This window comes from Phyllostomus hastatus, unplaced genomic scaffold (genome assembly GCF_019186645.2).
Source record: "Phyllostomus hastatus isolate PE091 unplaced genomic scaffold, TTU_PhHast_1.1 phas_scaffold_12, whole genome shotgun sequence".
Taxonomy (NCBI): domain Eukaryota; kingdom Metazoa; phylum Chordata; class Mammalia; order Chiroptera; family Phyllostomidae; genus Phyllostomus; species Phyllostomus hastatus.
In genome coordinates, this window is record NW_025334007.1 from 6,374,965 (window position 1) to 6,384,382 (window position 9,418).

Sequence of the window (9,418 nt, forward strand, 5' to 3'; positions counted from 1 at the left end):
TTATATAGGCAAATAACATTTTAAATGATATATTCTCTGAAATTTGGTTGGATTTCAAATAAGGACCAATGTTTCAGTATTTGCATATCAGCAAACGGAATTCAAGTGCAACTCAACATGCTGCTTTGATTGCATCCCTCAAAGAAAGGCCATGAGCAATCTCAGAGATTCACATTGACCAATACTGAGATGTCAAATGCTTGGTAATGGATAGCCCATTACTTCTTTCAGGTTCTCTAAATAAAGGTTTAAGGAGAAAATAATACTGACAGGGAAATAATTTACCAGTATTGTGGCCTTGTAAATCATTTTAGGGAAGCAAGAACTCTACTACATCTCATTCTTTTAATTGGAGTTCCAGTTGCCTTGCCACCTTCCTATTGGCATTGGCCCCTATACATGCAGCATCAGTAAATATAGTAAAAATAATTAGAGGCTAAATGTGAAATTGTTTTTCTTTGCAAAAACTGAAGAAGGATTAACTTTTAAGTAAATGAGGTATTTGACACCAAAGTAGTTTATCATATCATTTGATGTCATCTCTGTGTTGCTACAATGACACATGACTGAATTTGAATTCATTTTTAAAAAATCTTCAGTAAAAGGCAGAATACTGTACTTGAACTGCAATTAAAATTTTTAAAAATCTTCATTATTACATACACTGTTGCAGTCCCTAGGCTGAGTACTTGGGCTGCATTTTTCCATGTGTAAATGCACACCCCATGTTTTTACCGAAACTTTTAGGAAAAAAAATCTTAGGTTTTAATTTTTAATTCAGTTTTTTATTTATTTATATTTAGATATTTGTTTTTGGCATTATAAAGGAATTTTACTTTATCATGTTCCAGGGTATTATTTTGCATATAGATATTATTATTGCTTTCTAGAGTACACTTTTAATTCATGAGCATAAATAAAAAATTAAAAACATTTATATAGATATGGAATTAGTACTACCCATGTATAATGAGCATCCTTACTTTTTCCTCAAATATTTGGGCAAAGAGTGTGCATTATACATGGAAAAATACAGTATTTCAGATATTTTGCTGCATTTAACATCCTTTTTTTCCCTCCTGATTCAAGCCAAAGATAAACTAACTAACAGATCATAGAGCCAGGATTCAAATCTAGATCTGCTTCCTTCAAAGTCACATTATATTGCTACAGGCTCTCTTTAAAATTCCCTCTGGGGACAGGGATGGGAGTGAAGATAAATAATTATAACTAGGCAAATGTATATATAAATATAGACCCACAGCTAGATAAGTTGACAGACTTGTTATATTCTATTGTGGATATTTAAAATTTATTGACAATCTATATAGTTTTAAAGCATATCAAGAAGGTCAGTCATAGCATACTAATTTCAGTTTTATTGTTTCTATAAAACTATAAATATAGCATATTTACCATAAAGTCATTGAATTTTAAAATAACCAGGATAAACAATAATCAGGAAGATATGAGCTCTAATCCAAGCTCTGCTACCTACAAGCTATGTGACCTTGGCAACCCACCATAAACCCATATGAGCTTCATTTTCCTCATCTGAAAAAATGGGGATTTAGAATATAAGTATACTGTTCTCCAAATATTCTTGTGACACTGGTATACAGTATGGATGAACTTAAGCCAAATTCCTGGAGTAGTTAAAAATCAGAATAATTTAATATCTGAAAGTTGTTATTAATTCTTGGAGATGAGACAGCTGTAGACTACACCATGTTTTTATTAATTGGATTCAACTCTTAAATGGAGCAGGTATCAACTGGGTAATCAGGACAACCCTTGAATATATCAACAACTTGATAACTAATTACATTATTCTGGTAAAAAGGTAATTCTAATTTAGTTTTTGTACCTTTAGAACAAAAATTATTGTAAAAAACCTAACTTTTAATGAAAATGGAAATGGCCTATATGTATTACTCTTATCTATGTGTCATTACAACCCCAGTGCCTAGAATAGTGTCTGGAAAATTGTCATACTGTTGTATGTATGTATGACATACATATTGTCATACATATTTTAAAAGCATATCTATTAAAGTGTATTGGGTAAATAAACAAAATTACAAAGGGATTACTGTACTTCAAAATATTTTAAAGTGTTCTATATAAAATGCAGTTCTGTTCTATAGAAGCTGTGTATGAGTTATGCTGGGGGTCATTATAAGCCTTGGGATATATAGACATTAGCATACATTAATGACTTTGAAATTGTGTATGCTGTAATAAAGAGAAGCAAAACTGAAGCATAAGATGTAACCATCATTTCCTTGTGGCATCTTTATTAAAACTTGTGTAAATAGAGACTATATTTAAGTTAAAGGTACACAGAATCCTGTGAATAAAAATTTAAGAGGCTCTTTTTCTGATTCTTAAAGGGATTATACTTCAATTGATAGTTTTTTTGTATGTTTTATTGTCAATAGAATGGAGAATTTTGAAATTTCACAGAAAATTTATGTGTGAAATTAAGCAATATGTTCTTGGGAATCTAGGTTGAATATTTTATTACTCCTCAACTATAATATTCACTTTTCCTTTCATTTTATTAATTATTAGCTCTAAACTATCACAATTATATCATCAGGGGATGATTTTTATCAACTGGGCAAAGGAGTAGGGATCTTTGCTGTAGCTGTGGTCATTACTGTTCCATTGTTTATTTTTATTTCTCCCCCAAAGGACAGAATATTTGTAGAGACTGGTAAATGTGTGTGAGAAAACAAAATCAATTGTTTGTATTCTCATTAGTGGCTAGTCTTTAGTATGGTGATTTTTGGTATCCAAAACATTACTGTCAGTGATGAAGTTTGTTATAGATTTGCTTTACTAACACAGAAAGAACAAATATGGACCATTATAGATTGAGAAAGTTATATCAGGTACCTACTATATATAATTATTTCTTAGATGACATATACTCTGTTTTCTTCCTCCAGAAGCCTATTCTTTTTTTAATCATATTTTTCCCATTACCATTTAGTCTTTTCTACACTTTCCGGTTACATTTTTTCTGCTAACTAGAACAAGTGAAAGATTTTATAAGTTCTGAACATGGTTGATAAACAATGTAATATTAACATCTTATCAGGCAAATAATGCTTTACAATTTATTTCTTTGTACCTAGGTGGAGCTAATTTTGTCTATCAGCTCTAAGCTACCCTTTGATAATACTGATGTTATATATGTAAATTCTTTGGACAGATGTTAAAATTGCTTGAAAAACAATTGACAATTTCAATTACTTCAGGATGAAAAATACAAAATTACTTCATGATCATATCATTTAATAACTTTAATCAGTAATTTTTGCAAACAAAAAACAAAAATGGGGACAGATTTATGAAGATAAAGGAAATATGAATATATGTAATATATAATCTCACAATACTTATAACAATTTCTCTCACATAAACAATATATATTTTGTACACATGTATACATATGTATATATTTATTTAACATTAGAAATGATTAGAAAAAGATTCCCCTCCTCAAATTTTCCTGAAATATTAAAATAGTATGTTTAAAATGCAGATGCATATCCACTTTGAGTTTACCCTATAATATATATTTTTACCTCTCTCATATTATTTGTGTACACATTTAGTATTTATAAAATGGTCAACAGTAAAACTGCAGATATATTTCTTATATCACAAACAATGTGGAATGTCAAGTATTGGATATTATAAATAGAATTTGAAATTGGATTACTATTGGTTCCAAAAATATGAATTTTCCAATACTTTATAGAACAAACTTTAAAATTTCTACAAATCAGAAGAGCCACACAATGTTGTATATGACCAAAAACATATTTTTACTTTACTAACACACAAAATCTCTTACCTATTACAGTTAGAAAAAATATGAGATAAAATACATGAAAAGAATGTTTTTCAATGACCTAGAGGAAAAAAGTAGAATTTAAGTCAACATAATGAATAAATGTCCATAGTAGTTATCTGATTATGTGTTATGCAGTAGCTACTGGCATTGCAATTGAACGTCAAGCCTGTTATTTGAAAGAGCTATCATAGTTTCCATGACTGCAAAAAGAAGAGTGCTTTAACAAATTAGATTTTATTACATACTAAAGGCCAAGTTTAAGTCCTGTTAACATCAACAAATATTAAATTTTTAGTCATAAACATGGTGAGTGTCAGAGTAGCTTTAAAAATACCACCATAACACTTCATTATCCCATTTGTTATAAAGGGAATAATTATTTAGCTGTGTTACTATAAATTCATTTTCTGAAAAAATACACTGTTTTATGGCTAGAAAAATAGGAAGGACATTTAACACTTGGGTTTCCCAGAATCTATTGACTTTTCTGACATAACTGAAATCCCATGGAAATATTGCAGCATATATCTCGTTTTGCTCCATTGGCTAGTATTTGGTAGCATTACTTAATGATTGTCCTTCATGTTCCCTGCCCCTGACTTTGTATCTTAAGATTGGTACACAGGGCACATTGTAAATGAGAGATTAAGTGTCTATAATTTGCAGTGAATTTAAGAGTGCAGTGGGGAAATGAGGCAGAAGATTTGGAGGCTGGTGAGTTGGGCATCAAGAGCAGAGGTATGCAGAGGGGGGTGGCTTTAGTGATGAGTATCAACAGTTTTTCTGGGGCATACTATTGGCTCTATCTTCTTTCCCTCAGTTCCTGTTCTCAACTGCACCTGTAGTCTTCCAGGGAATTCTGTGAACTACACAATTCTCTTCCCATAAATTATTTTTTCTGCTTAATTTAACCAGAGTAGGTTTCTGTTGTTTGCAAACAACAATCCTGACTAGTATTGCTTCTTTCTTTCTGAGGTAGCTATTTTTTTAATTTCAAGTGGTCATATAAATCTTATACTGCTCTTTGATAAATTTCAGCTCTTTCACTTTATATGCTCTTTATGAGCATAAAAAGACTAATCAGAGGATTTTGACGCTATCCAAGCATTACTGAAGAAATGAAGGAGTCTATGGATCCTGGGAAATAAAATTCAGTGACCAATTTTTTAATATTTTTATACTAAATTAGTAAATAACTGCTAATTTCAGGGTGAATATGGAGCATGAGAAGTGAAGTTGTAGGAAAACTCAACAAAATTCTGACATAATATTGTATTAATGTGGATAAAATTTACCACACATAACCTAAACCTTTTCTATCCTTAATTATCCATCCTAAAGACATTGTATGGTAAATAAGAATATCAGAAACTCTATTTTCTAAGCCATATATCTGTGCAGGAAAGATTTTTGTGAGAAATTAATCTATTTTAAAGCTTGAATTGAGCTATAGTGGTATAAAGTGTAAATGGTCTGAATTGTATTGATCCCTATTAGCCATAATTTCTTACATTTATCTTACAGTAAATTGAAATTCACAATATCTGAATATTTTGGGTCAAGACAATAAATGAATAGATTCATTAATGAATAAATAAATATTTTAACAAATACTACTTCAGAGTTTGAGAACAACATTGGTACAGATAACCCAACCTAAACTATTATTAACATTTTTAACTAGAATCCAATCTCATGATAAATATACTCTATACTTCAAGGGGTCGTTAACAATGTTTAATGAAAGTTTGTCTCATCCATAGCTGATTCCATGCCTTGTTGCTCAGCAACTACCTGCCAGATCACATTTCCAAGCTGTAATGTAACTGACTCTTGAGAGCACTTCAAACAAATGGGAGTTTTCAGCCACTTAATTCACTGCCCTTTACAAGGGATTGCTTTAGGGACCATGAGGATTGAGATTCAAAATGTCCCAGGAACCCTGTTAACTCTAGAGTTTACATAGAATGCTGGGTGCAGCTAAGTGCCTTGAAGTCCAAAAGAAATGCACACAGGCAATATTGAAAGCCACTCTAGCAAGCAGTTCATTTCTAGATTCTGGAAGTTATTGAAATAGCCAATGGAGAATCTATTGACCAAAGAGTAAAAGAGAGAAAGAACAATTGTACTGTCATTTACCCAAAAGTAAGGAGAAAGACATCAATAAAAATATACAGATACTCAGGTGAATATAATGTCTATGGAAGTTAATAAAGAATGGACATTTAAGAAGGTATGATGATCACTGCCCAACTTACCCAAAAAGCCAAAATGAGTGAGATAAAGCCATGGGAATTCAGGTAAAGTTGCTGATGAAGGCAAAATAAATTGGCTTTATCAATTAATCATTTTTATATTGAACATCTCACTAACTCTCTTTTTAGGTGGTCCATTGATTTTTTACCTTTTAAAAGTTACCTTTAACTCACCTTCTCTGTCTGGGGCCCAAATAAGAGTAGGAGTAGGCTAAGCCACTCATAAAAGAAGGCATGGCCAAAGAGATGTAGGTTTGGCCATCACAGTTATTTCTTCATTATTAGTATCAGGCCAGAATGAAAGAAATAAATTAGGCCTAACATACAAAGTATAGAAGCTGTAAAAGTAGCAATTGTCAAGTCAAGAATATAGGATGGAGATTAAAAGGTGCAAGGGGAAAGACAAAAGAAAAGTAGAAATCAAGAAAACAGAAAGGAAAATTTGGGAGGGAAATTCAGGAACTCATTGATTTCCCCCAGCCTTTTCCTTTATATGTGTAAGGAAGTCCATTTTACTGATCACAGCTTAAAACTTTAATAAAGGGTGCAATTGTGTCAAAGAGTGGAATAGAACCCACCAGCTCATTCTAAGGCATCTAAGACCATAATTTTCATTGATGGATTTTGATATTGCTCCCTCTCTCTCCCCCCCCCCACATGACCACATATGTGTGTGTATGCAAATGCATTGAATTCTGTATATTAAATCATTATACGTTGCCATCTCTATCCTGAGTGCATAAGATTCTTCATGGCAGAAAAAAAGGTGTTTTACACAATATATCTAGTGCCTAACAGAGTGAATTGCAAATTGTACAGCTCATTGTTGTAAAGGAAAATTGTACACAATCTTAAATGTATTTCCTCAAAATTAAGGCATTGGAAGAGAAATCTAGAGATATCCCCAGACACCTATCTCTGAGTTCCAAATCCATCGTGCTGAACTTTTAAATTTCCTGTCCAATATTCAGTCCTCTTCTTTTGCTAACTCTAATTCTCTTTGGGGTACAAACATGTGGGGTAGTGATTCATCTAGTTAAAAATACTCCCCTCCTCTCAGGTCCTTTGCAGCTAGAGTGGCCATGTGGTCCAAGTCATGGTCAATGGGATATACAGAGGAGTCAAGTGTGTTGGGCTTTCAAAAAGTTTTTCTGAATTTTCTAATGGAAGGGGGTGGAATTTTCCTATGCCTCGTTTCATCTCTCTGCCTTGAGAAAAGGCTTCATGCTTGATAGTGGAGCAGCCATCTCGTAACCATGACTTTAAAAGGTCATATTATAAACATAACAGAGAAGGGAGCTAAAAAAGTGGTGTAGACTTGATAACTTTTCTTAAACAACCACATCATCCCTGAATTCTATTTCTCCAGGCTTCTTATTGCCTGAGAAAAGAAGACCCTTATTTGTTTGAGTCATAGGTAATTCCCTGAGAAGTGATTTCATTAACTATAGCTAAAAGTTATATCTATGCCTATACATCTATATGTATAGATAAAATAACTTAATACATAGAGGCACACATTTATATTGTCTTCCCAAGTAATATTACTTAAGTGTAACAATAAAAAAGACCACCATAACTGAGGTTTTCTATATAATTGGGCAATGGTATATTTTGAGAAACTGTTATCAGATATTAAAATTTAGATTATTTTGAAAAGTCTGTAGATCTCATAGCAATAACAATGGTAGAAAAGCCATTATAGAAAACAAAATAAAACAATGCCATATTTGTTCTAATTAAAATTCACCAACATGACAAAACAAAATAAATTTTATTAAATGTGTTCATTTAATCCTTGTGAAAAAGAAAACTGATTAAGAACATGTTGAAGTCTTTATTTTTATTTTTTAAATCAAATTAGTACAGCATCCCACTAACCATATCACATTCATCACATTTTACTTTTTAATTTTTTTTGTTTTTTATGAGTTTATGATTATTATTGATATGCAATTATGCTATTACAGCTGTCCCAATTTTTCCCCCTTTGCCCCATGCACCCAACATCCACTACTCTCTCTGGCAATCCTCCCTACACTTAGTTCATGTCCATGGGCCATGCATGTAAGTTATTTGGCACCACTCCATTTCCTGTACTTTTAACATCCCCCTGCCTATTCTGTAACTACCAATTTGTGCTACTTAATCCTTTCAACTTTTCCCCCATTCCCCCAGATCCCCCTCCCCACTGGCCACCATCCCAATGTTCTCCATATCTATGATTCTGTTTCTGTTCTGCTTCTTGGCTTAGTTTTTTTTTTAGATTCAATTGTTGATAGTTGTATATTTATTGCCATTTTAATGTTCATAGTTTTGATGTTCTTATTTTTCTTAAGTAAGTCCCTTTAACATTTCATACAATGTCTAATGTCTAATTTGGGTAGATGTCTTAAAACACTGGCAACATGTGGCCATTTATTACCTTTTATTTTGTTTTGTGTGCATGTTTTTTATTCATGATATATAAGTGACATAATGAAAAAAGTATTAGAACTGTAGTTTCAGGAGATGAATGGCTTGATCCCATGATGTTGTGTACAGTGCACAGTACATGAATATATTTACAAAACAAAAATATCATACATTAGGGACCACATAAGAGACAATATTTAGGTTGTAGAGGGAGCAACAAAATTGACTTTTTCTACATCAGATTAAGGAACTGGCCCTGGCTGATGTGGCTCAGTGGATTGAGTGTCAGTCTAAGAATCAAAGGGTTGATGGTTTGATTCCCAGTCAGGACACATGCCTGGGTTGCAGGCCAGATCCCTAGTTAGGGGGCACAAGAGAGGCAAGCAGACATTGATGTTTCTTCATTCCCCTCTGTCTAAAAATAAATAAATAAAATGCTTAAAAAGAAAGAAAGAAAATGTACCCTTGGTGAAGACCAGCTAGGGATTGAGCACTCTTTTTGCAGAAACCCAGACAAATAAGACCTTCAGACCTATAGAACAGATACCACATTTGCCTAGTTTTTTTCCTTTTTTAAAAAATATTTTATTTATTTTATTTTTAAACAAAGGGAAGGGAAGGAGAAAGAGAGGGAGAGAAACATCCATGTGTGGTCGTCTCTCACCACCCCCCGCCCCGCCCACTGGGGACCTGGCCTGCAACCCAGGCATGTGCCCTGACTGGGAATTGAACTGGTGACCCTTTGGTGTGCAGACTGGTGCTCAATCCACTGAGCTACACCAGCCAGGGCTACCCAGTTTATTTCTGACATGCTTTCTCATTTATAAATGATAAGAAATTATAAGGCCTTCCACATATGAATGGGAGATTGTGTTTTCTG